This window comes from Triticum urartu, chromosome 2A (assembly GCF_056163025.1).
Source record: "Triticum urartu cultivar PI428250 chromosome 2A, HENAU_Tu73, whole genome shotgun sequence".
Lineage (NCBI taxonomy): Eukaryota > Viridiplantae > Streptophyta > Magnoliopsida > Poales > Poaceae > Triticum > Triticum urartu.
Window position 1 is genome coordinate 322,189,375 of NC_141874.1, and position 13,672 is coordinate 322,203,046.

Below are 13,672 nucleotides of genomic sequence, written 5' to 3' on the forward strand. Positions count from 1 at the left end.
ACTAACTTGAACATGATTTTGACAAATTAAAATTTGGTTTCAAGCAGATTTAATATCAAACTTCTTTTGATCGCAGTTTGAGTTTCGTAGCTCCGATTCAATTGATTATTTTTGCAAATCGAAGATCTGCAGTTGAACTTTCAGTTTGGATCTTTTATCTTGAGTTTTACCCTTGCATCTTATGCTTGAGTGCTTATGTATGCTATTGTTAATTCACGATAGAGTTTCCGAGTGCAAGGCTTGCTACTATGAGTCACTAGGGTTTTCAAACCGTGAGCAAGGCAAGTAACACTTTGATCATACCCCTTTATTACCCAATTTTTATGCATAAGATTCAATCCTCAAACATTGCATGAGGAGGATCTGATAACATGTGGGTATTGGGAAGTAGTTGATGAGGTAGAACCTATTGTCCTTTGTTCAAACCTTGGGAGTTGCTACGTTGTGCTTATACTACTATGATATGCTCGTAGACGTGGCTTGGTTTTGAGAGAATTCATGATAGTTGTGAGAGATTATTGTTAACTAAGGTTTAACTTAAGGTGGCTACTTTAACACACATCTGGGTGGATTGGTTTGTGGGCACCTGGGGAATCCAGTGTTGTCCAAGGATAATCCCGGGCTATCCGTGTGATTTTTCCTATGGTTTGCCACCCAGGCTCAAAGGGATCATTATGTTAATTGTGCTGGAAACTTTCGTGTGCAGCCACATGCCATTAGGAGCTCTAGCATAGTTGAGTAAGTTGTGGGAAACCTTTCCATGATGGGCTAGCAGATGTAGGTTATTGTAGGTGTATCGGCCTATCTATCGGTTAAGGGGACCTCTTCGAAAAGACTATGTCTCGGTCATCCGTTTCTCAAACATCATGAAGTGCGAGAAATCCAACGGAGGAAGGAGGGTCTTGTGGGGAAAAGTGTGCAAACCTCTGCAGAGTGTACAAACTAATCATGGTTAGCCGTGTCCCGGTTATGGACATATTGAGTATCTCGTGCTTGAATTACTATGTTGATCTCATCAATTTAATTAATTAATATGTGGGTTATTGATTATTAATTCGGGATTGAGACGGGGTTACCATTCTCAATGTTTTTCAACCAACTTTGTAGTTAAATAAAATATATTCCTTTGTTGTAGGGAAAAATTGGCTTTACGCAAAATGATAACCATAGAGCCTCCACCAGCCATATATGCATATAGTTATAGGTGTTACTTGTTCATTGCTCTATAGTGTTATCTTGCCAGCATATTCCATGCGCTGACCTACACAGCCTGCAACATATTATGTTGCAGAGTTTTCAGATGAAGAGTAAGGTGCGCTAGGTCATTGACCTGCACTCAGCTATGCCGTTGAAGTTGATGGACTCATTTACCTTCGAAGCTTCCGTAGTTATCTTATTTAGATGGCCTTCAGCCATATTATTGTAATAAGTTCTCTTTTGAGACCTTTGATTTAATAAGTGTGTGATTGAACTCTGTGTACTTTGTGTCAGCATTACCGATCCAGGTATGACACTTATGCACAGAGATTTGACCGTCTAAGGTCGGATCACTACACTCTTATTGCTTTCAAAAAATTTCTAGTGCCAACATAGAACAACAGGAGTGTTGTGTGAAGTTTTGGAATTTTTTTGGGTTTGTTTTGACATTTTTGTACATTAGCTGGCTTTTCTAGGAATTTTATGCGCATAATTCAAATTTGAAATACATGCACATGCTCCAGTGCATATAAATTGGTTGAAAAATCAAATCTGTGTCCTTGGGTGCATGCTTAGGTCCCTTGCAAGAAATTGGAATGAATTTCAAACACCAAGGCACTGTTGATTGTCGGCAAAACGTTGAGATACCTAGCTTTTAAATTCTAGTAAATCCCAAACTCGTCTGAAATTCATGAAACTTGGCATGGTATCATGGAGCGGCATCAATATGTCGTGGTAGAAATTTTATCACATTTGGGGCAGGTTTGGGTATAAGCTTCTCACAAACCAGAGCTTCTCACAACAAGCCTGATGGTTTCGGTTCGGAACGTGCCACCTTTGGAGATGAAACGATATTTGTTGCCTCTTATGGCTTTCAAAAAAATTCTAGTTCCAGCATAGAACAACAGGAGTGTTGTGTTAAGTTTTGGAATTTTTTGGGGTTCGTTTGGACATTTTTATACACTAATTGGGTTTTGAGGCATTTTATGTGCATAATTCAAATTTTAAATGCATGCACATGCTCCAGTGCATATAAATTGGTTGAAAAATCAAATCTGTGTCCATGGGTGCATCCTTAGGTCCCATGCAAGACATGGGAATGAACTTCAAACACCAGGGCACTGCTGATTGCCGGCAAAACATTGAGATACCTGGTTTTTAAATTCTAGTAAATCCAAAACTCGTCTGAAATTCATGAAACTTGGCATGGTATCATGGAGCGGCATCAACATGCCGTGGTAAAAAATTTGTCCCATTTGGGGCAGGTTTGGGTATAGGCTTCACACAAATCAGAGCTTCTCACAACAAGCCTGATGGTTTCGGTACGGAACGTGCCACCTTTGGGGATGAAACGATATCCATTGCCTCTTATTGCTTTCAAAAAATTTCTAGTGCCAACATAGAACAACAGGAGTGTTGTGTTATGTTTTGGAATTTTTCGGGGTTTGTCTGGACATTTTTTATACATTAACTGCGTTTTCTAGGCATTTTATGTGCATAATTCAAATTTGAAATACATGCACATGCTCGAATGCATATAAATTGGTTGAAAAATCAAATCTGTGTCCTTGGGTGCATGCTTTGGTCCCATGCAAAAATTGGGAATGAATTACAAACACCAGGGCATTGTTGATTGCCGGCAAAACGTTGAGCTACCTCGCTTTTAAATTCTTGTAAATCCAAAACTCGTCTGAAATTCATGAAACTTGGCATGCTATCATGGAATGGCACCTGACATGTAGTGGTATTTTTCGTGTCCATTTTGAGAGAAGGCGCACTTGAATAACAGCCAACAAAGGCAATTTCAAAAAAGAGCTGCCACTTTAATATCTCAAACATTGTATAATTCAAACCATGTGCATTCTGTTAACCATTCACGTGACCCCACATGTCTTTGTTTTAATGGTTATATGATGTGTCATGTGGATAGCTGCTGGACTGAACGGGAGGCGTGCGAGCGCAGTCCGGTGCGCAGGCTCACCGGGAAGCGTGCAAGTTGTTCAACGCAGGATCTGTGCATCTCTTCAACACGAACGGTTCAGATTACAGTATGCAAATTAAAGCCAGACTTTGGCGCTAAGCCAAGAGACACTGTGATTTTTCAAAATATGCAGCTAAAAATCAATAGCACTATCTATATTTTGCAACTAAAATTCAGTAATTAAGCATAGATTTCATTCATAGAGATTAAGTAGTCATTCTCACCGGGAAGCGAGACAGCCTTGGACAGCCGCCCGCCTCGCTCCCACTGGTTTGTATTAATGGCACGGCCGCACCCCCCCATCCTCTCCACACACACAATCCTCTCTCTCCACCCCCATCCTCATCGGTGCTTTGAGTCCTCAAAGCCGTCAGTGTATGAGGATGCCGCCGAAGCGCCCCATCGGAGGGAGTGGTGACGGTCGGGCTGCTGAAGCACTGGAGCACGGCGTGAATATGGAGGCAGAGGTTTTCGTCGCCACTGACGAGGTGGAGAAAGCGGAGGCTGGTCGAGAAAGAACCGCAAGCGACTCCAGCAAGCCTAGACTAAATCAACAACCTCCCGAATGATATGTTGATAGTCATCATATCCCTCCTCCCAATCAAATATCTGGCGAGCATAGCCGCCCTTTCCTGGCGGTGGCGCCCCCTATGGCTCCTCACCCCTGTCGACCTCATCGACGCCCACGAGCTCTGCCATGGCTATCGCCAAAGCTTGGATGTGTTCTCCCAGATCCTCAGCAGTCACCATGGCCCAATCAAAGGCCTTATCACGGGCAAGTTCCATTCCAATGGCAAGGACCAAGCCAAGCTTGACGAGTGGTACCTATCCCCCGCCATAGATCCGCTCGAGAAGCTCAGTTTTAATGATGGGCATATGCGCTTGCTGCCAACGTCTGCGGTCACGCCCACGCTACGCCTCACCAAGTTCATGAACTGCCATCCCACCTTAATGACGCGCCCGCTCTTTTTCTACCCCAACTGAAGCATCTCGAGCTCATTGCTATCTGCATCCCAAAGGATGACATGGAGCGCCTGCTTCGTGGTTGTACTGCACTTGAGTTCCTTCATCTTCAGGCGATGAATTGGTCGAGTACCTTGCACATCACCTCCAGGACTCTCTGAACTATTTATGTGTGTTGCTGGCGCTGCAACAAGAGATCACAAACATAGTCAAAAAACGAGAGATCACAAAAGGTAGACCACAATATGGTCATGGAGGACACACCTTCACTTGAGAGATTACGTGTAGTTGATCAAGAAGGTCCAACAAGAATCATTGTCAATTCTTTGCCGAAATTGACAGTGGTGGGCTATTCGTCTGTCAAATACTACCACTTTCATGTACAACAATCGCCTTATACCTCTCCTTCTTGATATCAACATTATTTCTAGTTTTGAAGATGTATGTTCGTCTGTCATCCAGCAAAGCTTCACCCAGATTCTAGGCACAGTGAAGGTCTTGGCACTAAAATCTGTCGTCCCCAACCTGGACCAAGTTGTCAGTTGCCTGAGATGCTTTCCGTGCCTGAAGAAGTTGTATTCAAGGTGATGTTCCTTCCCGTTAAATGTTAGCCATAAGGGAGTTCAATTTTTTGCACCTTTTCCCAAGTTTACAATGACAATGTACTATGATTTCCGATGGAATTTTGGAGGATTTCAGGACATACACTCCCACCCCATATTGGTTGCTTGATTCATATGGTTACAATCCATAAGCATTTCTACTTTGGATTCATCTGTACTAGTTTTCTTAGGGAATTTTTCATCCAATCCAACCTCTTGTGAAGAAGGCTAGATGTTTCTAGATTGTAATCAAATGCCCATGTTAATCATGTCAGATCGAAAATGGCACGCTGGTGCATTTTACAAATCGTACAATCCAAATAGGATTGTGGTAGTGTTCAAAACTGCATGTAGGCACTAACATGTTCTCTTCTTTTGCAGATAATAATAGGCCTGGAGGTGGATAATGTTTATAACAACAATCACATCGAACGCCTGGATCTGCATCTCTCAAATATTACTTTCAACTCCTATCGAGCGACCTTACCGGAGATTACACTCACCAGGTTCTTTCTTGCTAGAGCAAGGGTGTTGAGGGTACTGAGGTTGAACACGCATTTAATTAGGAAAGATGAATGGTATGTTGATCAGAGCTGGCAGGTACTACAAATCGGAAGAGGGTCCCAAAAAGCTAAACTTCGTATTGGAAGAGCATATGACAGAGCAATTGGAAGTCATTGTGTCAAACCCATACATGACTTGTCAGCGGCTACTCCCTTTGCAGAAATGACAAAGTATGCAATGTGTGAATTTCGGCATTGTAATCTTTGAATTTGAACCTTGCAATATTTATGGTATTTGTTATATTGAACCGTATCTGTTCTCTTGTCTCAACGCAAACAGTTCATCCCAGTGTACCGCATGCCATATATCGCACACACCTTGATCTGGCTGACCATTTCTTTTGTGTTGCATAATCACAAATAGTTCATCCGAGTGAACCGTATGTTGTACATCGCACACACCTTGATCTGGCCGACCGTGTCTTTTGTGTTGCCTAATCACAAACAGTTCATCCGAGTGAACCGTATGTTGTACATCGCACACACCATCATCTGGTTACCCGTTTCTTTTATTCCTCCTCATCGCAAATGGTTAATTGAACTGAACCATATGCCCTGCATCACACATGCAAGGGATGGCAATGGGTCGGGTTTGGGGCGGCTAGAGCTGGTCCAAATCCAACCCATGAACCATCTTCCTACCCTCTGCCCATCCACCAAATTATCCATGGGCAAAACTTGTGCCCATGTCCAAACCCACTGGATACCCACATACCCATGGAGCTCCATGGGCATAGAAAAGTCAGCATGAAGCCTTCCCAAAGAGCAAATTAACTCATCATCATTCACTCACAAATGACAACATAAGCTACATGCATAAGTAGGCAACAAGTAATACGATGAGTCCTTATGTGTGACATACCAGAGGTTGATTCTCCAGCATATAGCTCATGGAACAAGTTGCATATTTCCTGCCATTTCCCATTGATATTTCTACTATCACTAGATATGGCCCCACATGTCATACGGGTATCCATTGGATATCCATGGAGCACAAACTATAGCCATGCCCAACCCGGTTGTTCATGGGTATCCATATCCATGGACCCATGGGCAAAAATGTGCTCCATACCCTTGCCCAACCGGGTCGGATGTAACGCCCTCGATGCGGCTATATATCCCACGTGTCGAGGCACGACTTAGAGGCATAACTGCATTGAAAGCAATGTCGCAAGTTAGGCAATCATCACAACATCCATTGTAATACATAATAATGGGATGAGTAACATAGTTTGCTTACACTCGCCACGTCACACAAAGTACATGAATAACATTACATCATTCAAACACTCATGGCCCGACTACAGCGCCAAAATGAAAGATAAACCCAACATGCGACACGGTCCCGATCACCCCGACTGGGCACCACTACTGATCATCAGGGAAAGAAACATAGTAACGGCGTGAGTCCTCGTCGAACTTCCACTTGAGCTCTAATGCGTCATCTAGAACGGAGTCGTCTGGCCCTGCATCTGGTTTGGAAGTAAACTGTGAGTCATAGGGACTCAGCAATCTCGCACCCTCGCGATCAAGACTATTTAAGCTTATAGGAAAGGCAAGGTAAAATATGTGGAGCTGCAGCAAGCGACTAGCATATATGGTGGCTACCCTGTTCGCAAAAGAGAGCGAGAAGAGAAGGCAAAGCGTGAACGAATAACTAGGGAACAACCTGCGACAAGCATTACTCCAACACCGTGTTCACTTCCCGGACTCCGCCGAGAAGAGACCATCACGGTAACTCACACAGTTGATTCATTTTAATTAAGTTAAGGTTCAAGTTATCTACAACCGGATATTAACAAATTCCCATCTGCCCATAACCGCGGGCACGGCTTTCGAAAGTTCAATCCCTGCAGGGGGTCCCAACTTAGCCCATGACAAGCTCTCACAGTCAACGAAGGAATAGACCTTCTCCCGAGACATTCCGATCAGGATCGGTATCCCGGTTCTACAAGACACTTCGACAAGTCAAAACAAATCCAGCAACACCGCCCGAATGTGCTGACAAATCCCGATAGGAGCTGCACATATCTCGTTCTCAGGGCACAATCAGATAAGCAATCCATACAACTAAAACCAGCCCTCGAGTTTCCCCGAGGCGGCGCTGCAAGGGGCTCTAGGTTGGACCAACACTCAGAGGAGCACTGGCCGGGGGGGGGGGGGTTTAAATAAGATGACCCTTGGGCTCCGGAAACCCAAGGGAAAAAGAGGCTAGGTAGCAAATGGTAAAACCAAGGTTGGGCATTGCTGAAAAAGCTTTATTCAAGGCGAACTATCAAGGGGTTCCCATTATCACCCAACCGCGTAAGGAACGCAAAATCCGGGAACATAACACCGATATGACGGAAACTAGGGCGACAAGAGTGGAACAAAACACTAGACGAGAGGCCGAGCCTTCCACCCTTTACCAAGTATATAGGTGAATTAAGATAGCATGGCAATATAACGATATCCCAACAAGTAAAATAGTGTTCCAACAAGGAACGGTCTCCAATCTTCACCTGCAACTAGCAACGCTATAAGAGGGGCTGAGCAAAGCGGTAACATAGCCAATCAACGGTTTGCTAGGACATGGTGGGTTAGAGGTTAGACATGGCAATTTGGGAGGCAAGATAAGCAAGTGGTAGGCATCGTAGCATAGGCATAGCAAAAGAGCGAGCATCTAGCAAAGCAAAGATAAAAGTGATTTCGAGGGAATGATCATCTTGCCTGCAACGTTGTCAGAGTTGACTGGATCCTCGAAAGCAAACTCAATGGGCTCCTCGTTAGCGAACTCGTCTCCCGGCTGTACCCAAACAAGACAAACAAGCAAAAAGGAACGCAATCAACCACGTGCACAACTCAAACAACATGATGCAAACATGGTATGCTATGCGGGATGCGATGCGGGATGCATATGCAAGATTTGACAAGAGGAGAATGAACCTGGCCTCAACTTGGAAATCCAAGTGTGCCACTGGAAAGATGAGATTAAATCACTTGAAAACGATATAAAGAACGCCGGAATCAGAGTCACGGTTGGGAAATGGCAAGCAATTCAAATATGGCACCGGTCTGCGATTTACAGCAAGTAGCCAACTAAATGCAACGAGATGAGCATGCTACAGCACCCAAACATGGCATCAAAATACATGGCAGAGATCCATTCATGAAGCTTAACAAAAGACTAGCACGGAGCTACGGCCAATTTATCCATTAACAGGTTCAAACAAGCATGGCAAAAATGCATTTGGTAAACAGATTTCAGACTTAGGAAAATTAACACTTGTCTGGAATCTCAGATCAGATAGCACTCTTTGGAGCAACAAAACTATATGCTACAGGACATGAATATGGCAAAGTAAAGCATGGCATGGAGATACTCAAGGAGCTTAACAAAAGTCCCTTAGTGACCTTGAGCCAAAAGGGATCAGAAAATACATTTGCAAGCATGTGAACATGGCAGAAACATAATCAGTTCTCAGACTTAGTGAAAAATTGGGACATGGAAAACAGATATCAAGTAGGCTTGTTTACGAGCTCGATGCACTCACTACAGAGCATGTCATGACAATCTAAGCATGCACCCATCAACAATACACATTATACAAGCTAGTCGTGGCAATAACAATAACATGGCATGCAGGATCAACTACAACATCATCGGCAAAATCGCTAACAAGTAGACAATCTGCCCAGATTCATAAAATAGCAAAAGTAGAGCTCGATTGACTCAAGCTAGGGTGCCCTATAATTGCAAACAAAGACATGGATGGATATAGCACTACAAGATTAACAAAACATCCTTACTGATCATCCTCAAAAGAGGCACGGATCACTAGGAAACAATATGAACATATGGCATAATGAGATAAACAGATCAAGGACTTAGTGGAATTACTAAGTCCCTGAAATCAGCATTAACAAGTGCACCACTTTGCAAGCTTCTGCTAGTCACCACACACATCACAAAAATACATGGGTTGAACCTCTGTATAGATGGAAAAACATATAACAAAACTCATGAAGAGCTCCTGGGCATAACATGCACACAATAATCATGGCAAAAATGACAAATATCTAAATGGAGCAGCAGATCTGACAAATATCTCAACTAGCATTCTTCTAACAGCATTTTGGGCATCAAGATGAATTGAAATGAAAATGATGCACTGAGATGGAATGATGTTCTCTTTGAGACGAACATTTTGATAGGCTATATGCCCAAAACGGAGCTATGGATGCAAAGTTACGATGCAATGAACATAGCCGAATTATTAGGGTTTCGGGGCAAAAGTCAACCCGATCCCGATCTGGATCTGGAGGGCACTGTAGCGGCGCGAGGTTCGAGGATCGGTGGGGTCGTCGGACTTGCCGAAAAACGGAGTTGGCCGCCGGGGAACTTGCCGCGAGGAGGAGGAGGCCGGAGAGAGGCGGATCCGGTGGTGGCGGCGGTCGGCCGTGGCGCCGGCGTGGTCCGACGGCGCGTCGGGCGGCGGGGACGGCTCGCCGGAGACGGCATCCTTGTGGCGGCGCTCGCTGGCGGCGGTGGTGCGGCAGCCGGGATGAGCGGACACGGGCGGCGCTCGGGGAGGACGAGGGCGGCGCGCGGGATGCGGGGCGCGGCCCGGTGGCGTGAGTGGAGAGGGCCCGCCCTGGGCCAGGACGGGCCGACGGCGGCGGTGGTGGCCGGGGCCACGTGGCATGCGCGGATTGGCGCGGAGGTGGCGGCGGACGCGTCCGAACGTGTCTGGTGGCGGCGGAGACGAATTTTTTTAGGGTTTGGAAGGGGAGATCCGGAATTTGGAGGAGGGGGTCTATATATAGAGGTAGAGGGAGCTAGGAGTGTCCAAATGAGGTGCGGTTTTCGGCCACATGATCGTGATCGAATGCTCTAGATGATGGAGAGGGTTTTGGTGGGTTTTGGGCCAAAAGGAGGGGTGTTGGGATGCAACACACATGAGGCCTTTTCGGTCCCTCGGTTAACCGTTGGAGTATCAAACGAAGTCCAAATTGTACGAAACTTGACAGGCGCTCTACCGGTAGTAACCCAAGGCTGCTTGGCAAGTCTCGGTCCAATCCAGAAATGTTTAATCCCCACACATGAGAGAAAGGTAGAAATGACCACCGGAGGGGAACGGAACGCCGGAATGCAAAACAGACAATGGGGAAAATGCTCGAATGCAAGAGACGAACACGTATGCAAATGCAAAGCACATCATGAAATGATATGAGATGCATGACAACAACAACACACGGAGACAAAGACCCAAACCCGAGAAAATAAAATAACTTAACGCTGGAAACGACAAGAGTTGGATTACATAATGGGTAAATCATATCCAGGGTGTTACAACACTCTACCACTACGAAAGGATCTCGTCCCGAGATCTAGGGCTGAAAGAACGCCGGGTACTCAGAACGGAGGTGATCCTCGCGTTCCCAGGTGGCTTCACGGTCGGAATGGTGTGACCACTTGACTTTGAGGAATTTGATTGACTTGTTGCAAGTCTTGCATTCAGTCTCTTCAAGAATAGCAACGGGGTGTTCATGATAAGAGAGATCTGCTTGGAGCTCAATGTCTTCGAAGTTGACGGTGCAGTCAGGAGTCTTGAAGCACTTGCGGAGTTGAGAGACATGGAACACATCATGCACATTTGCAAAGTTTGAAGGAAGCTCGAGTTGATAGGCGAGATCGCCTCTCTTACTGACGATCTTGAAAGGCCCCACGTATCTAGGGGCAAGCTTCCCTTTGATACCGAAGCGACGAGTACCTTTCATAGGAGAGACACGGAGGTACACATGATCTCCGATCTCGAAAGCCAAATCACGGTGCTTACTATCATAGTAGCTCTTCTGGCGTGATTGGGCTGCTTTGAGGTTTTCTCGAATGACTTTGCACATTTCCTCTGCCTCTGTGATTAAGTCATTACCCAAAAGCTGACGTTCACCGGTTTCGGACCAGTTGAGAGGGGTACGGCACTTCCTGCCATACAGAATTTCGAATGGGGCCTTGCCTGAACTTGCTTGAAAACTGTTGTTGTGGGAAAATTCGGCATATGGAAGACAATCCTCCCACTTCATGCCGAAGGAGATCACACAAGCCCTAAGCATATCTTCAAGAATCTGGTTGACATGCTCGACTTGTCCGCTAGTCTGAGGGTGGAAAGCTGTGCTGAAGCGGATGTTGGTGCCCATGGCCTTCTGAAAAGAATCCCAAAACTTTGAGGTAAAGATGCTGCCACGGTCTGAAGAGATCACCTGTGGAATACCATGCAGCGAGACAATCCAAGAGGTATACAGCTCCGCCAATTGAGCTGCAGTGATTGACTCTTTGATAGGCAGAAAGTGAGCCACTTTAGTGAGTTTGTCAATGACAACGAATATAGCATCATTGCCACATTTGGACTTTGGAAACCCAGTCATGAAGTCCATCTCAATGTGGTAAAACTTCCATTGTGGAATGGCAAGAGGTTGGAGGAGACCAGCTGGCCTTTGGTGTTCTGCCTTCACTCTTCTGCAGACGTCACATTCATTCACGATCTGAGCAATCTCGCGCTTCATTCGAGTCCACCAATAAGCCTGCTTGAGGTCCTGATACATCTTCGTGCTCCCAGGGTGGATGGAGAGGAGAGAATTGTGAGCCTCGTTCATGATCACTTTACGAAGGTCACCTTTGGGCACGACAATACGATCCTCGAAGAAGAGAGTATCCTTGTTATCAAGGCGGTAGCACTTGTACTTGGGTTGACTCTTGGCAATCCCAATCTTCACCTTTTTCACCATAGCATCCAGAAGTTGAGCTTGGCGAATCTGGTCTTCCAAGGTAGGAGAGACTTGAAGGTTGGCGAGGAAACCTTGAGGAACAACTTGCAGATTAAGTTTGCGGAAAGCTTCACAAAGCTCGGGTTGATAAGGCTTGAGGATCATACTGTTGCAGTAAGCCTTCCTGCTCAATGCGTCAGCAATCACATTGGCCTTGCCTGGAGTATACTCGATACTCGGATTATACTCTTGAATCATTTCGACCCATCAAGTCTGCCTGAGGTTGAGATTAGGCTGAGTGAAGATGTACTTGAGACTCTTGTGGTCAGTGAAAATGTCCACTTTTCTTCCCAATAAGAGATGTCTCCAAATAAAAAGAGCATGCATAACTGCCGCCAACTCGAGGTCATGAGTGGGGTAGTTCTTCTCATTGGGCTTCAACTGGCGAGAGGTATAAGCAAAAACTTTCTTCTCTTGCATCAACACTGCGCCAAGACCTTGGAGAGAGGCATCGCAAAAGATCTCATACGATTTGGATTCATCAGGGGGAGTCAGAACTGGAGCAGTGATCAATTTCTCTTTCAAAGTGTTGAAAGCAATGTCACATTTCGGAGACCAAACGTACTTGACGTGCTTCTGGAGAAGATTAGAGAGAGGCTTCGCGATCTTAGAAAAGTTCTTCACGAACCTTCTACAATAGCTTGCGAGACCGAGGAAGCTACGGAGTTGCTTCACGTTCTGAGGTGGTTCCCAATTCACAATTGCAGACACCTTCTCAGGATTCACCGCAATGCCCTTGGCAGAGATGATATGCCCAAGGTAAAGAACCTCATCGAGACAAAGTTCACACTTTGAGAACTTGGCATAGAACTGATGTTCCCTGAGCTTATCGAGCACCAAACGCAAGTGCTTGGCATGATCTTCCTTGTTCTTCGAAAAGACTAGAATGTCGTCGAGATAGACCAAAACAAAGTCATTGGTGTAGGCGTTGAAGATGAAGTTCATCATGCGAGAGAAAGTCGGAGGAGCGTTGACGAGGCCAAAAGACATGACAGTGTATTCATATGAACCATAGCTTGTCCTGAAAGCCGTCTTGGGAATATCTTGTTCACGGATTCGAATCTGATGATAACCCATACGGAGATCAAGCTTGGAGAATACTTGGGCACCTTTGAGTTGTTCGAACAGCTCGTTGATGTTGGGAAGTGGGTACTTGTTCTTGATAGTCTTCTTGTTTAATGGACGGTAATCAACACAAAGTCGGTCCGTTCCATCCTTCTTCTTCACAAAAAGAACACCACAACCCCACGGAGAACAACTAGGCCGGATGAGACCCATTCTCTCTTGAATATCGAGTTGCTTCTTCAGCTCCTTCAACTCTTCAGGTCCGAGCTTGTAAGGACGTTTGCACACAGGTTCCGTGCCAGGTTCAAGATCGATGACGAATTCAACTGGCCGGTGCGGAGGCATTCCTGGAAGCTCTTCTGGAAAGACATCTTGATATTCACAAACAACTGGAATTTGCGAGATGGCATCCAGTTCACCCTTCTCATTGAGAGAAAACAGACGGATGGTATTATCACGAGCGGCAAAGACAATAACATCCTCAGACGAGTGAGTCA